We start from the raw sequence: 15,738 nt of genomic DNA on the forward strand, positions 1-15,738 counted from the left end.
AGACTTTATTGTCACATAATGATGATGACATGTGATCCGGAACGCTAGTTTGATCCTTGTGTTCCCTCTGTGTGTGAGACGGGGCTGCATGTGGAAGTCCTACTGGAGCGAAGCACCGCCGGGGAGGGACTTGATCCAAAACACCTCTCCTCCACACCTACCTACCTACCGCTCTCTGAAGTACCTTTTGGATTCTATTAGCCTTTTCTTTCGCCTTTTTCCTGAGCCTTTATTCCCGTCTACATGCGAGAAATGAACGTGGATAAGCGCTAAAACTGCAACAACGGTCGGGAGACTTCGGGATAGACAGGGATAAGGCGCAACAACAACAACAAACAAAAAAAAAGCCACAACTGCACCCAACTCAAGAGGCGACGCGACGCGATCATTTTGGGATCATTTTTGAGAGGCGACCACCGGGTGTAACGGACGGACTAGACAGCGGTCCGTTGATGTTCTCTGTCCAGGACAGCATCCACCGGAGCGGCAGCAGCCTGAAGGAGGAGCCGCTGGGAGGAGGGATGAACGCGGTGCGCAGCTGGATGCAGGGCTCCGGCGTGCTGGACGCCAACACGGCCGCCCAGAGGTGAGCCCTGGCCGGGGGGCGCACGACCAGCTCTTCCCCCCTGTAGTTCCCCACCCACCACACACTCTCTCCCGGCCGGGAGTCGGGACCCCCTGGCCGCGGGGCTGAGTGGTGATGGGAGTCACTCGCTTTTGACGGAGTTTGAATTTGATCGCCGATTTTTAGTCTCTTAACCCAGTGGTCTCTCCTTAACTCTGACAGTGTACAAATGGAACCAAATGAACCCTAACGGGTTCATTTGGTTCCATTTGTACACTGTCAGAGTTACAGACTTGTATGGGTCAATTTAGACCAAAAGGGAACCCACAGATTCCCTGGAATCCAATTTGAGAAACACTGCCCTGAACCAATGCACTTAAAATCCCCTGGACTTAGTAAAACAGGTCTGAGTTGACTCTGCATTTGGACCGTTTTTCCCACCTCTTCTACACCTAAATCTCTGGGAGTCTTGGCCAAAAGTATCTAAGCCCACAGCTTTGATCTGCCAATTTTTATGTCCCCCCCCCCCCCAGAATATGGATGCTGAGGTTCAAGTGCTTAAAGTCAAAGACACTTTGGGGAAATTAATGTCAGACAAATATCAAAGGCATATAGCCTACATTTAACGGTAGTTGGCAACATTGGGAAAGTCAAGTCGATTTTATTTACATTATTAGAACATTTAAAAACAACAGCACATGTTTTCCGAATTCTGAGAGAATCATAGACCTGGTCTATTCACAAACAATATAAATAGGCTGTAGCCTATTTTATGGGCATTGGCAATAAGGAATTTTGTATAGCCTATATGGAGAATAACTGTAGCAAATAATAATAAAAAGAAATGACAGCGCATGAGTTTATGAAAATGAAATCGCATAAAAAAAATAAAAAAGAAAGAAAGAAATCTTTAGTGTCTTTATGGTCTGCGAATAGACTCCTCAAACTTACACCCATATTTTTGTAAAATGTATAATTTAAGATCCAATTGCACAGTACAAATCTGCTGCTAATTTATCAATGTGTACACTGTATCCACATGTACCGGTAACCGAATGGCCTCGGGGTCCATTTGGTTACATATGTACGCCCTCTCCCAGTCAGAGTTCAATTTGAGCATTCTAGTTAAAAAAAGACCCCCATGCTAAGCCCAGCATCCTCCGTGTGTGTGTCCGCAGCGGGGTGGGTCTGGCCCGGGCTCACTTTGAGAAGCAGCCGCCCTCCAACCTCCGCAAGTCCAACTTCTTCCACTTCGTGCTCGCGCTGTACGACCGCCAGGGCCAGCCCGTGGAGATCGAGAGGACCTCGTTCATGGGCTTCGTGGAGAAGGAGAAGGTGGGTCACCATACCGTCCAAGGCTGGGGGGTTTGGGTGCGGTTTTACCGTCTTCTTGATGATGTGTGTTTTTGACTCATAAATGATGATCTTTATCGTGCTTGTTTAGGTTTTTTTACACTTTGATTTATAAGGCGACAGTGAAATATTTTGGAGTCGTGTGGAACTGTATAAATTGGAAATTTAAAATTACAATAAAATAAATGAATACAAATAAAAGAGCTCTATGTTGTTGTTGTTGTTATTATTATTAATATTAATATTCGTATTAATTATATTATTAATTAACGATTAGCCTATATTATGAAATACCATAATTTAGGCCAAGATAGGCTAGCCTACATCCTAAATCGGAGACGAGTTAATTAAAAAAAAAAGTATGGTAATTGATACATCGGACAACAGATGCGAAAACAATAAGAAAAAAGAAGAAAAAAAAATCCATTTTGACATTTATGATTGTGATATAATTTATTCGGCCTGTTTTTTCAACCCATTTCTTGCGTGACGCAACACGTTTCCTCACCGAGGAAGTTTGAGTGAAATTAGGGAAGAAATTTACTCAAAGCAGATTTATTTGTCTACATAATCTGTCCCACCCATAACCCGCAATTGGGGTTGAATTAAAAAAGCCAGAAACAACGCCGCGGTTACACGCAAAGAAATGACACACTGCGATTTAATTCTACCCCAATATAAACCAGGTTGCACTGAACTAATAAAGCTGTAGTCTAATATTATGTCTTTTACATGAGTCCTCCTGGCTTCACAAACATGCACGACTTAATTTATTATTATTTATGTACAGTAGCCTATATATTATATGAACAATCTTTTATACGTTTTTGTTGTTTGTGTTTAAAGGAAACCACCGGAGAGAAAACCAATAACGGGATTCATTACCGGCTGCAGCTCCTTTACAGTAATGGTGAGTGAGGAGGTTGTCCTATTATATGCATGTGTGCATTCAGTGTGCTATATTTATTAATGTTAATACCTTGTTATAAAACCATTTAGTTAACACACAGCAATAAGAACGCTTTTAACTCTGAAAATGTACTAAATGTGATCAAAATGTCAAGATTTTTTAGATCACTGGTTCTCAACCTGTGGGTTGGGACCCCCCCGATTAACTTAATGTGCAACGTTAATTGTTGTTCTAGTGTATGGTATCTGCACATTTTCTAAAGTGACAATTTAAGGACTTTTTAATACATCTATAATGACAAATTAAACATTGGCCCAATTCTCAAATATTGGAGACAGAAATTGTGATTGTGCATGTAGATCTGCTAATTTCACTATGGAACTGTGTTATACAAAATGTAATGCCTCAACTCTTAGTTCTCGTCAGGGTGGGGGTCCCCAGTTAAAAATGTACTTTGGGGGTCGCGGCCTGAAAAAGTTGAGCACCACTGTTTTTAATGATAGGCCTACATTAGTGTCCTCCTACTGTGTAGCTGAGCTTTCAAATATATATTGTTATAAGTTGTCTTTATGGGACAATGATAGCAGGCTACTGCAGTGGTTGGTGTAAAATTAGTTTGTCTATTTTACAAGAGGGTTTTTTTGTGACAATTTGGTGCTCAAGTGGTTAGTTTCTGCTTGTTGTTGATGCCCTGGCTGTCTCAGCTGTTGTGGTGGATGTTAAAACGAACTCAAGGCTACTTTTATTAGTTATTTTGAGACATACGTATTATATATTCGCTGCCTTATCGCCTATACAGAGACAGTTATGTGTAGGATGTGATTAATGGTGGAAAACAAAGCACTTGGTCTGATGTGTTGCAGACAGTGATGGAAGAAATATTCACATTTTTTGCTTAAGTATTTCACTTGAGTAAAAGTACCAGAGTATCGCCATCGAAATGCACGTAAAATACCAAAAGTAAAAGTATACTCAATATGCATAAATGTCCCCTTTCCATTTTTCAAAATGAATTAAAATCTTTTGAAAACAGCAGATCTACAAGCTCACAGCACATTGCAAAGCGATGCGCTGTGAGCTTGTAGAACGGCTATGTTCAAATGGCTGAGATGTATAGGGCTGAAGTGATTATAGTAGCCTTTGTTTTGTTAAAAAATAATCAATATCTACAAAGTAACTATAGCAACTAACGTTTTAAAATAATTGTTGTGGAGTACACTATTTTCCTCTGAGATGTAGTGGAGTATAAGTAGAAATAGAAGTATTGAATATTGGCCATATACTCCAAAAATGTCAATGATAGCCTACCTCCACATTTTACTTATAGTACAGTATACTCAAGTATATGTACTTAGTTACTATATCCCACGACTGCTGTGTTGTGACAGAAGTCTTTCAGATGTGAATGTTGTTGGGTGTCGGGTGAATATCGTTGAGTACAGAGTGTGTGTGTGTGTTTAGGGGCGAGGATAATCGCTGCATGTGGAAACAATCTGCATGTGGTTTTATCACAATGCCTTTACACCCACAAAACAGTCACCAGGAAGACGTAATGATTTTTACAGAGAAAATATACACTGGGATCATCCAAAACGGAATCAATACTTTGTGCAGAAAGATTCAAGGACATTGATGTGAAGGCAGTGTTGTTTTGTATGTTGTTCTGTTTGTAATGTATCTAGGCTACCTCTTAAGGACTAATATGCTGAAGTGGGTTGTCTTGAGAAAAACGCAGAAAAAGAATACATAGTCTAATAGCTCTTTTCTCTGAAACAACATCCAGCAATCCAGAGATGTCTTCAGTCACACTGTTGACAACATCTCTTATTAGATATATTATCGTTGTATGTCCAAAACCCTTTGTTTTGTATTTATTATTTTTAAAATGCTTTAAACTAGTGAAAACAGCCGATCTACAAGCACACAACGCCTCGCACCGCGAGGCGTTGTGTGCTTGTAGATCAGCTGTTTTCACTACTTTTGTGAGATGGCCTTGTATGATGAAGCAGGGCTTTACTTCGCAAAAAATGTACAAATTTGAAACTTGGAGATACAAGGTTTCTGCCCGACAGTGACGATATGTGATGAAATATATAATTATGTAATTAATGAATGTAACACTAAAATGTTTTAACTTTCTGTGAGGGTTAATGATAATCGAAGGCCTATAACTTTCCACCAGTATCTGAACAATGCAATCAATTCCCGTATATGCTGCCCCCACATTTGGAAACAGATTTATACATTCTTTCGTAAAGGGGGATTTCCACATGGTATAATGTTATCCACAAATCTTGGCGGCAGGATCTGTGCGCTACATGTGGATTAGGAATACATTTATGCAAGCTGGGGTGTAAAGGCTGAGCAGACCAGAGTGTAGACCTTGGGCTGAGAGGGTTCCTTTAAGGCATTTGGACCGGGAACGCACATCTTGTGTCATGATCTAACAAGCTCACAAGCTTGTTAGATCTGCTATTTTTGAAACATTGTGACAATTTGTGTTTGAATATTTTTGACCACAATTCTAGCCTATAAGTGTCTTCTAAATCCTTCTAAGGTTCACTGAAATGTCAGTGGTGCTCAAAGCTTGTCACGTGAGGGACCTCCAAAATGTATTTGGCCACGGACCCCCATCTCAAAATATTTAGTTCCAGGGACCCCCCAGAAGCAAAATATTTGAGTTAAAAATGTTCGCTTTTAAAAAGATATATTCAAAGACTTGCAAAAAAGAAATCAGGTTTTTTTCAAAAAATAGCAGATCTACAAGCTCGCAGCGCGGCACTCGTTGCAGCGCTGCGAGCTTGTATATCTGCTATTTTTCAATAGCCAAAGTATAAATAATTCCGAGCCTAAATGGGTTTAATAATTAGAGACGTATTGGAACCATGCAGCCCCATAGCGCGCGTTCCCCCAGGTCCTCAAATCAAGAGCCATTAGAAATCCCAGCGCTGCCTCGGAGATGAAAGGGGGTCATGCTTAGACGATGGAAACACCTCCCCGTTGACACCAGGGCTATGTCAGGCCATTCCCCACATTCCCCCCATCCACGGCCATTCTATAGTCCTTTCTACCTCCTCATTACACTGTATATATATTTTTTAATTTTAAAATCTGGAATCTGTTACGCTGTTGTACTTTGTTTATTTTATTTTATTGTACAAGTTGTATTTCTTATTTGTTTTACTGTTATTGTTAACCATTTCGAACCTGGTGTCCCTATTTTGGGCATGTCATTTTAGGATGCGAAATTGTTAAAATGTGTAAAAAAGAAAATCTTGCACGCACGCACGCACGCACGCACGCACGCACGCACGCACGCACGCACGCACGCACGCACACACACACACACACACACACACACGCACTTAAAACATAGTCCCTAAAGAGACCCGGATTTCAAGCCGTTCCCCTGTACAAGTGCGGTGTGTGTGCAGCTAGGGGTGCAGTGTCATGCGTCCCGGTATAGCCCAGGGTGCCCTGCATACAACACACTCGGGAGTCAAGTGAAATCAACAGTAACGCCCCGGGGATGATTCCGATGGGTGTGTGTGGGTGTGTGTGTGACTGGGGGTGTGTTGGGGTGGGGGGGTGGGGGGGTGCACTATAGTCCCCCCCACCACGTGTTCCCTCTCTGCTCCCCTCACACGGCTGTGACTCTTTGTCTCACAGACTGGCACATCTACATATCGTAGACGTGTAGATCGTTCGTCGGGTGTAAACCTTGTATGTCCCAAAAAAAAACGTCCTTTTTTTGGTTATCGTTTTAAAGACGATTTAAACTAGTGAAAACAGCAGATCTACAAGCACACAACGCCTCGCAACGCGAGGCGTTGTGTGCTTGTAGATCGGCTGTTTTCACTCATTTTGTGAGACACCTTTGTGTGATGAAGCAGGGCTTTACTTTACGAGAAAAGCATACCAATGTGAAACTTGGAGATACAAGGTTTCTGCCTGACAGTGACGATATTTTAGTTAGCGGTGTGGAGCCTGTGTGACAGTCGTCATGTCACCCTGCTGCTCGTACACAGAGCACTGCTGGAATGCATTAATCCATGTGTTTTCTTCCCTTCTCTTTTTGTCTTTCACCCCCTCCTCCCCTCTCTCTCTCTCTCTGGGTCCCTCTCTCTCTCTCTCTCTCTCTCTCTCTTCTCCTTGTCAACCCCCACAACTCCCAGGCATCAGAACGGAGCAGGACTTTTATGTTCGTCTCATAGACTCCATGACTAAACAGGTAAGAGAGTCTTTTTAGGATGTGCAGTGCACGCGCGCGCCGCGCTGAGGTGTGTCACCGCTGAGTGTGTTCTAATATTACCTCTTGTGACAATGAGCTGCTCCACTGATCCGCCTGTACTCTACCGGCCTGGCGCGCACGTGCGCGCGTGCGTGTGTGTGTGTGTGTGTGTGTGTGTGTGTGTGTGTGTGTGTGTGTGTGTGTGTGTGTGTGCTTTTATTCCTATATTTGTGAGGGCCAAATGTTCACACACTAGACTCTGAGTATAGTGAGAACCATTCTCCTGATCCTCATGTGAGAAATGGTTGTGTTATGGTGTAGAGCGCTGTTTCCCAAGCGGTGAGTCGGGACCCATTTGTGGGTGGCGGACACATTTTTATGGGTCCCTTAATTTTAGGTTTCCTACTCTTTGTTTTTAATTGTTATTATTTCAAAACATTAAAAAATAAACATTCCCCAAAAAGCTAGGATTTCTAAGTAATTCATCAATAAATAAATGAAAAATCAAAGAAAGTCCAGTAGTGAAAATAGCTGATCTACAATCTCACAACGCAGCGCGATTCGACACTTTGTTTGCAGATCTGCTGTTTTCATTACTTTGGGTCCCTGGGTCGCAGGCTAAACAGTTTGGGAACCACTGTTTTAGAGAGGTTAGGTTTAGAGGTAAGGTTTATGGTTTATGGTTTAGGCGGCTTGTACTTTCGCATGATTTATTCTTAAGCCTGACTTATACGTGTCGTGCTCAGTAAATAGCAGATTTGTATATCTGCTCTTTATGGCAGGCAACACCATTGTGCAACTAAGTATAAATCAGTCTTTTCTTTGCCGATCTACAAGTTCACAAAGCATCGCTCTGCACAACGCATTGTGAGCTTGTAGGTCGGCTATATCTTCGGCGTGCGACACCAGCATGCGAGTATAACTGAAGCTTCAGGGTTTGGTGATAAAAATGCGGAAACGTTTCTAAAAAATGCCAATTTCTAAAATTGTGATGCCTTCACAAGTAATACAGACGTGTGTTTGTCGTATACACGTGTGTCTGTGTGATTCCTAGCAGTTGTGGGTGGATTCTTCCTGAGAGTGTGGGTGGAGGCGCACACACACACACACACACACACACACACACACACACACACACACACACACACACACACACACACACACACACACACACACACACACACACACACACACACACAGCAGTGCACACGCACATTGCTTCAGGCATTTTCCTGCACTGTTCCAGCTCTGATTAGGGAGGAGAGGAGAGGAGAGGAGAGGAGAGGAGAGGAGAGGAGAGGAGAGGAGAGGAGAGGAGAGGGTTGTTGAGAGACAGGAGTCTAATTCAGCTCAATACACAGTCGACACTGTAGACAGCTATACAGCGACACACAGTACACCTACTGTTGAAGACACACTACAATGTGTTGCTGATGTAATGCATTTTATATGTATCATATATCAGATTGATTGACAGATTGACAGATTGACAAATTGATTGATTGATTTATTGATTGACCAATCGTTGATTGACTGGTTGATCTTTTCACCATACTTCCTGAGTGACATTTGGGTTTTGTTTGACCGAACAAATCCGTGAGCGAAAGCTTCCTATCCGGCCAGACTGTGCATGCATGTATGTAACTTATTGGGCGTGAGCGTGTGTGTGTGTGTGTGTGTGTGTGTGTGTGTGTGTGTTTGTGTGTGTGTGTGTGTGTGTGCGTGTGCGTGTGTGTGTGTGCGCACCTATGGCGAGGTTCTGCGAGGAGCCAAGGAGACGTGCACGCTAGACACTGAATGCCCGCTAATGTGTCTCGAGGCTCTGATAGGGGCTAACACGGAGACTGGGACCACATACTGTGTGTGTGTGTGTGTGTGTGTGTGTGTGTGTGTGTGTGTGTGTGTGTGTGTGTGTGTGTGTGTGTGTGTGTGTGTGTGTGTGTGCGTGCATGTGCGTCTGGCAGGCCTATGGGACCATGCTGTTCCCTAATAACACTGTTTAGCTTGAGCTTGCTGGGGCGACAGCCAGCTAGACACACACACACACACACACACACACACACACACACACACACACACACACACACACACACGCTGTCCTCCGTGAAACATGAGATCACTGTCGTGCACAAAAGACATTTTGGAAGAGTTACCCACACTTAAAGGACAACTCCGCCCTAAATCACTTCTAGGCTCATTTTCCTACATATATTGATCCCAAATTACTGTCCATGGGGTCTATTAGGCACAAATGCCCCTGTTGTCCAGTTTCCCAAGCAGAACCCAGCAGCTCTCATAGCAAAGAGTGGAGCCTATAAGCCTATCGCTTTTTACACTATTTGTTGTGGTCAAAAGTGTTTTTATTTTTCATGAATGTGGTACTAGTTGTCATTACAAACACATCCATGCCATCGTTGTCCCAAAAAAGCCATCACACTCTGCTAAACAGATGATATGCTTTTATGTGTTTTACCAAGTCCCGGAAAAGATGCCCTGTGATTGGCCAGTACAGTCACTTTGATTGGCAGTTGTGCCGAATGTTCACCCCAAAACATGATTTATGAGAGTGTGGCGGCTTGTGTGGGACAACCAAGGCATGGATGTGTTTGTAATGACAAATAGTAACACATTTATGAAAAAATAAATCACTTTTGACCGCAACAAATAGTGTAACAGCGATAGGCTTGTAGGCTCCACTCTATGCTAGGAGAGCTGCTGGGTTCTGCTAGGGAAACTGTACAACAGGGGCATTTGTGCCTAATAGACCCCATGGACAGTAATTTAGGATCAATATAAGTAGGAAAATGAGCCTAGAAGTGATTTAGGGCGGAGTTGTCCTTTAAGCTCCACATCATACATACTGTACAAAAAATAGCAGATGTACAAGCTCACGGCGAGTCACAGCGCGACACGTTTTGGCATAGTAGATCGGCTCTTTTAGTTATTTTTAGGGTTGGGTGTTCAAATTTTCATAAATAGCGTTTTTGAAAGAAATAGGGACACCAGCTTAGAAAGGTTGTTTCCAACATGAACACCTGCAGGTTTATCTGCACTGTACTGTACTACAGTGGTTCTCAACGTGTGGGTCGGGACCCCCAAGGGGGTCCCCAAATTATTTTGGGGGGTCCCCAGATGATTAACTTAATGTGCAACATTGTTTTCTCACTCAACAGTAAACAAACCAACATAAAGTTTAAGTGCATAGAGGCTATCTGCACATTCCTAAAGTGCCAATTTAAGGACTTTTTAGTACCTCTAAAATGACTAATTAAACATTGGCCAAATTGTCAAATATTAGAGGCAGAAACTTGCGTCGCGTTGTGAGGATCTATAGATCTGTATGTAGATCTGCTAGTTTACCGTGTTACACAAAATGTAATGCCTCAACTCTTAGTGCTCGTCAGGGTGGGGGGTCCCCAGTTAAAATATGATTATTTTGGGGGTCGCAGCCTGAAAAGGTTGATAACCACTGCTGTACTGTACTGCACTCTACCCGCATGTATCTGTCATGGAAAATATAACTCTATAGCCCCGTGCGTGCGTGCGTGCGTGCGTGCGTGCGTGTGTGTGTGCGTGTGTGTGTAGCAGTAGTAGTATTAGTAAAGCCTCTGCCTGATGACCAAAAAGCCTGATATCTCCCCCGGCCCAGCCAAAGGGGGAATTCCCCTTTAGGCTAGTGGTTAAGACGTTGGCTCTCCATGTGGGAGACCCGTCTTGGATTCCCGCACGGGACGCGTGCTTGCGTGCGCCTGGGAATGTGTGTGTGAGAGAGAAGTAAAGAAAGACACACACACACACACACACACACACACACACACACACACACACACACACACACACACACACACACTGAACATTCGCTAAGGCTCTATTTTGTCTTGATTTGATCTTAAAGGAGTAGTTCACCACTTTTCAACCTGTCTTCATATAATAGGTCCTCACTAATGTTCATGATAAAATATCACATTTTTTTTCTACTCAGTCCAAGTCTCCTAGGAGAGCTGTGGGAAGTTCAGAATCCATCGTCTTGTGACATCATCATTTTCCCAAAAAAAAATGTTATCAATATTTTCGGAAAAAATATTTAGATTTTTATTAATGGCTTCCACTTTAAAATTGCAACTTTTCAGGAATAGAAAGCCTGCAGTTTCTATAAGCTGGATCCAGCAAGAGCCGTTGGCCGCCGCGTCCACGTCCATGGACGCGGCCGTGGACGCGTCCATGGACGCGGCCGCGAAAAAAACGTCCGTGGACGCGAGGCCGCGTCCACGGACGCAAACGGCCGGCCGTCCCGGCCGTGGACGCGGCCGTGGACGCAGACGGCCGGGGACGCGGCCGTGGACGCGGCCGTGGACGAGGCCGCGGCCGTGGACGCAAACGGCCGGCCGTGGACGCAAACGGCCGGCCGTGGACGGGTCCATGGACGAGGCCGCGAAAAAAAGGCAGCGAAAAAGAAAAAAAAAGGTGGCTATTGTATGTATTTTTTGATGGAGATTTCAAATATGACCTTCTTTTTTGCATAGGACAACTCTAACCTGCATCAATTGGTATTTTATAATTGCCAATTGTACCCCATCCATCTAAAAAACAAATTGGATGTCTATTGTATGTATTTTTTGATGGAGAATTCAAATATTAATTTCTTTTTGGGATAGGACAACTCTAACCTGCATCAATTGGTATTTTATAATTGCCAATTGTACCCTATCCATCTCAAAAACAAATTGGATGTCTATTGTATGTATTTTTTGATGGGGAATTCAAATGTTACCTTCTTTTTTAGATATGACAACTCTAACCTAAATCAATTGGTGCATCAACCTACTTACTATCTATCTATCTATCTGTCTATCTATCTATCTATCTATCTATCTATCTATCTATCTATCTATACTTCACCTTTAGTCCAGAAGAGAGTTCAGCCTCAGGAACTTGCACACATGGAACTGTGTCATGACTGTGTCATGGAGCTAAAACAGAGCTATGTTAAATACTCACAATGACTCTGATGGACCAATCAGGGTGGTGGTGGGGGGAGGGATCAACAATAGACAGAAACTGGATAATGCTTTGTTAACTGTCCCACCTAAGTCCCTGCTAGTCTGAACAAACATCACCTTCCCTCTCATAACACTACTACTACTACATTTATATAAAGCTGCTCTTGCATTTGAATTCAAGTCTGACACAAGTTAAGGTTAACTTAGGTAGTATTTCATTTCGCTGGCTTTTAGGGTCTGTGTGAGTGTGTAGGCTCACAAATTATTATAATTGTCATTAAGTGACTCTGAGATCTATCCATCCATCCATCCATCCATCCATCCATCTATTTATTCATACTTACTGTTTACATTTTCTATAAATATTTATTTCTATATAAAACTCAGTTGTGTGGAGTTATTGTGTGCCCTTTCTTGTTGCTAAAGAGTCCATTTGTTCACTAGACATTAAGTCAAGGTTACTATTTTGAGTTGAAGCTAAGTGTTTTATTGCTTTGTGGTTTAACATGATTTAAAAGGCAAATTCATTGTTATGGTTACTTTAGAAGACTGCTTTTGCATTCATGAGTTAAGAGAGCAAGCTAATTCAAAGAGTTAGGTTAAAGGAACACAAAACATGACCTAACTCACAGCTGCCATTGGACAGACAGTTACAACATACTCTTATCTTTCACAGAACAGACAATTATCATTTATTTTATCTATTTGAGACTATGTAGCTGCTCTAGGGGAAATAGAGCATTATATCAGCCTATTCAATTGATAATGACCAATGGGTGCCAGTTTCTAAGTAGTTAAAGCATATTAACATAACAATATATGTGGCCTAGACATGGATATTGCCCAATCAACTCGTAATCTACAGAAATGTCCACCACATCACACAGTATAAAACCTAGTAGGCTTAGTGGATTACCTATGTTAAATCATGTCAGGTTAGTTTGGTTCAAGGTTCAAGTATAATAATTTATGAGCCAAAAATGTGCACAAATGTACAATCACATCTAGGCTAGAATGATAACATAAAGTCCTGACTACTCCTTGTTATTGTGGTCCTAAATACTACAATGATTAGTTTGGATGCATTGCTTCTATCATGTCCAATTAAAAATAAATACATTACATATACAGAAATCTGCCTTCTCCTGTATTGTATTAGTGACATTCATTATAAATAGTAAAATAACAGGACAGAGCAAAAAAGGCCTCTGCAAAAAAGGCCTCTGCAACTAACCTAACCTAACACACACTATGTGTTAATGTTGATCAATATAATAATGTAAAAATACAAAGTTAAGTAGACCTAAGTAAGAAATAGTAAATACATTGTAATAATACATTGAAGGGGAAATGTAGGAAAACAAATGCAACTCAGCATTGAATTTATGGCAAACATTTTGCTACTCAACCCTTTCCAAATAATATACAATTAAGAAGTGTGATGTTCCACTTAGTAAGAGAAAGAATTAATGACATATATTTTTTTTAAAAGCTAGAAGACTCACCTATTATAGTAACCATGTGAATTGCTAATAATGTTATGGGTCAGATGTGTAAAGATCTATCACATTGAATTGTTCTTTTCAGACTCAACAATAATAATGATGATGTTACTTAAATGCTGATCAATGTGTGAATCTGGCTCTTATCAGGTGTGTGTTTTCTCTCCCTGTCCTGTGCTGTCCTCAGTTAAACCAAGACAGTACTGTTGTGACCAATGTGGAAAAAGCCTTCAGCTCAATTTATTATCTCAAAGTAGACCAGAGAATTCATACCGGAGTGAAGCCATTCAGCTGTGAACAATGTGGGAAGTATTTTGCTCGTCTGGACAATTAAAAGATCATAAGCGTTCACATACTGGAGAGAAACCTTATTGTTGTGACCAGTGTGGGAAAAGATTTGTTCAAAAGGGGATTTTAAAAGAACACCAGAGAATTCACACTAGAGAGAAGCCCTATTGCTGTGACCAGTGTGGGAAAAGCTTTACTCGATTGTCTTATCTCAAAATACATGAACGAATTCACACAGGAGAGAAACCGTACAGCTGTGTCCAATGTGGGGAAAAGTTCAGTTTAACGACTGCTCTGAAAGTACACCAGAGATTTCACACCGAAGAAAAGCCTTACTGCTGTGAACACTGTGGCAAACGTTTCACTGTAAAATCTAGCCTCGTACAACACAAGAAGATTCACACTTGAGAGAGACCTTACTGCTGTCACCAATGTGGGAAAAGGTTCACTCTGAAGACGGCTCTGAAAAGACACCTGAAAATCCACACTGGTGAGAAGCCATATACTGCTGTGTCCAGTGTGAGAAAAGGTTCAGTGATATTCATCATCTCAAAGCACACCAGAAAAATCACACTGGAAAGAAACCTTATTGCTGTGACCAGTGTGGAAAGAGCTTTCCTAGACTGGAACATATCAAAATACACCAACAAATTCACACCGGAGAGAAACCTTATATCTGTAACCAATGTGGGGAAAACTCTGTCAGGTACATGTCTACCGTTAGAGGCCACTGGCATGAGTGCCTTTTTAGCTCTGTTGGGGCTTGGTGAATGTACTCTGTTGTTGTTTTTTTAATTATTATCTTTGTAATGTATGGTCTTCTTACCCTGTGGGCCTTGAGCCTGTAATAAAGTATTGCTGTGCAGTGTGAGTGTCTGATTGCATGTGATCAGATAAAGACACAACAGAGGCCTTTTTTGCTCTGTCCTGTTATTTTACTATTTATAATGAATGTCACTAATACAATACAGGAGAAGGCAGATTTCTGTATGTATGTAATGTATTTATTTTTAATTGGACATGATAGAAGCAATGCATCCAAACTAATCATTGTAGTATTTAGGACCACAATAACAAGGAGTAGTCAGGACTTTATGTTATCATTCTAGCCTAGATGTGATTGTACATTTGTGCTGTTTACATTTTTGTCTCATAAATTATTATACTTGAATCTTGAACCAAACTAACCTGACATGATTTAACATAGGTAATCCACTAAGCCTACTAGGTTTTATACTGTGTGATGTGGTGGACATTTCTGTAGATTACGAGTTGATTGGGCAATGTCCATGTCTAGGCCACACATATTGTTATGTTAATATGCTTTAACTACTTAGAAACTGGCACCCATTGGTCATTATCAATTGAATAGGCTGATATAATGCTCTATTTCCCCTAGAGCAGCTACATAGTCTCAAATAGATAAAATAAATGATAATTGTCTGTTCTGTGAAAGATAAGAGTATGTTGTAACTGTCTGTCCAATGGCAGCTGTGAGTTAGGTCATGTTTTGTGTTCCTTTAACCTAACTCTTTGAATTAGCTTGGCTCTCTTAACTCATGAATGCAAAAGCAGTCTTCTAAAGTAACCATAACAATGAATTTGCCTTTTAAATCATGTTAAACCACAAAGCAATAAAACACTTAGCTTCAACTCAAAATAGTAACCTTGACTTAATGTCTAGTGAACAAATGGACTCTTTAGCAACAAGAAAAGGCACACAATAACTCCACACAACTGAGTTTTATATAGAAATAAATATTTATAGAAAATGTAAACAGTAAGTATAAATAAATGGATGGATGGATGGATGGATGGATGGATGGATGGATGGATAGATCTCAGAGTCACTTAATGACAATTATAATAATTTGTGAGCCTACACACTC

The 15,738-nt window shown here is 41.5% G+C and overlaps 1 pseudogene across 1 annotated transcript in view; it reads left to right on the forward strand.

Annotated features, from left to right (window-relative positions):
• The first annotated feature begins 452 nt into the window (after positions 1–452).
• Positions 453–15,738, forward strand: part of LOC308304333 (transcription factor COE1-like) — a 173,138-nt pseudogene continuing 157,852 nt past the window's right edge. Inside the window, exons 1-4 of the transcript in view lie at positions 453–586; positions 1,744–1,900; positions 2,765–2,828; positions 7,004–7,059. The product of the transcript in view is annotated as a transcription factor COE1-like (transcript). The remainder of the gene's footprint in view (positions 587–1,743; positions 1,901–2,764; positions 2,829–7,003; positions 7,060–15,738) is intronic.

Source organism: Nannobrachium achirus (assembly GCF_963921795.1).
Source record: "Nannobrachium achirus genome assembly, chromosome: 19".
In the NCBI taxonomy this organism is placed as follows: Eukaryota; Metazoa; Chordata; class Actinopteri; order Myctophiformes; family Myctophidae; genus Nannobrachium; species Nannobrachium achirus.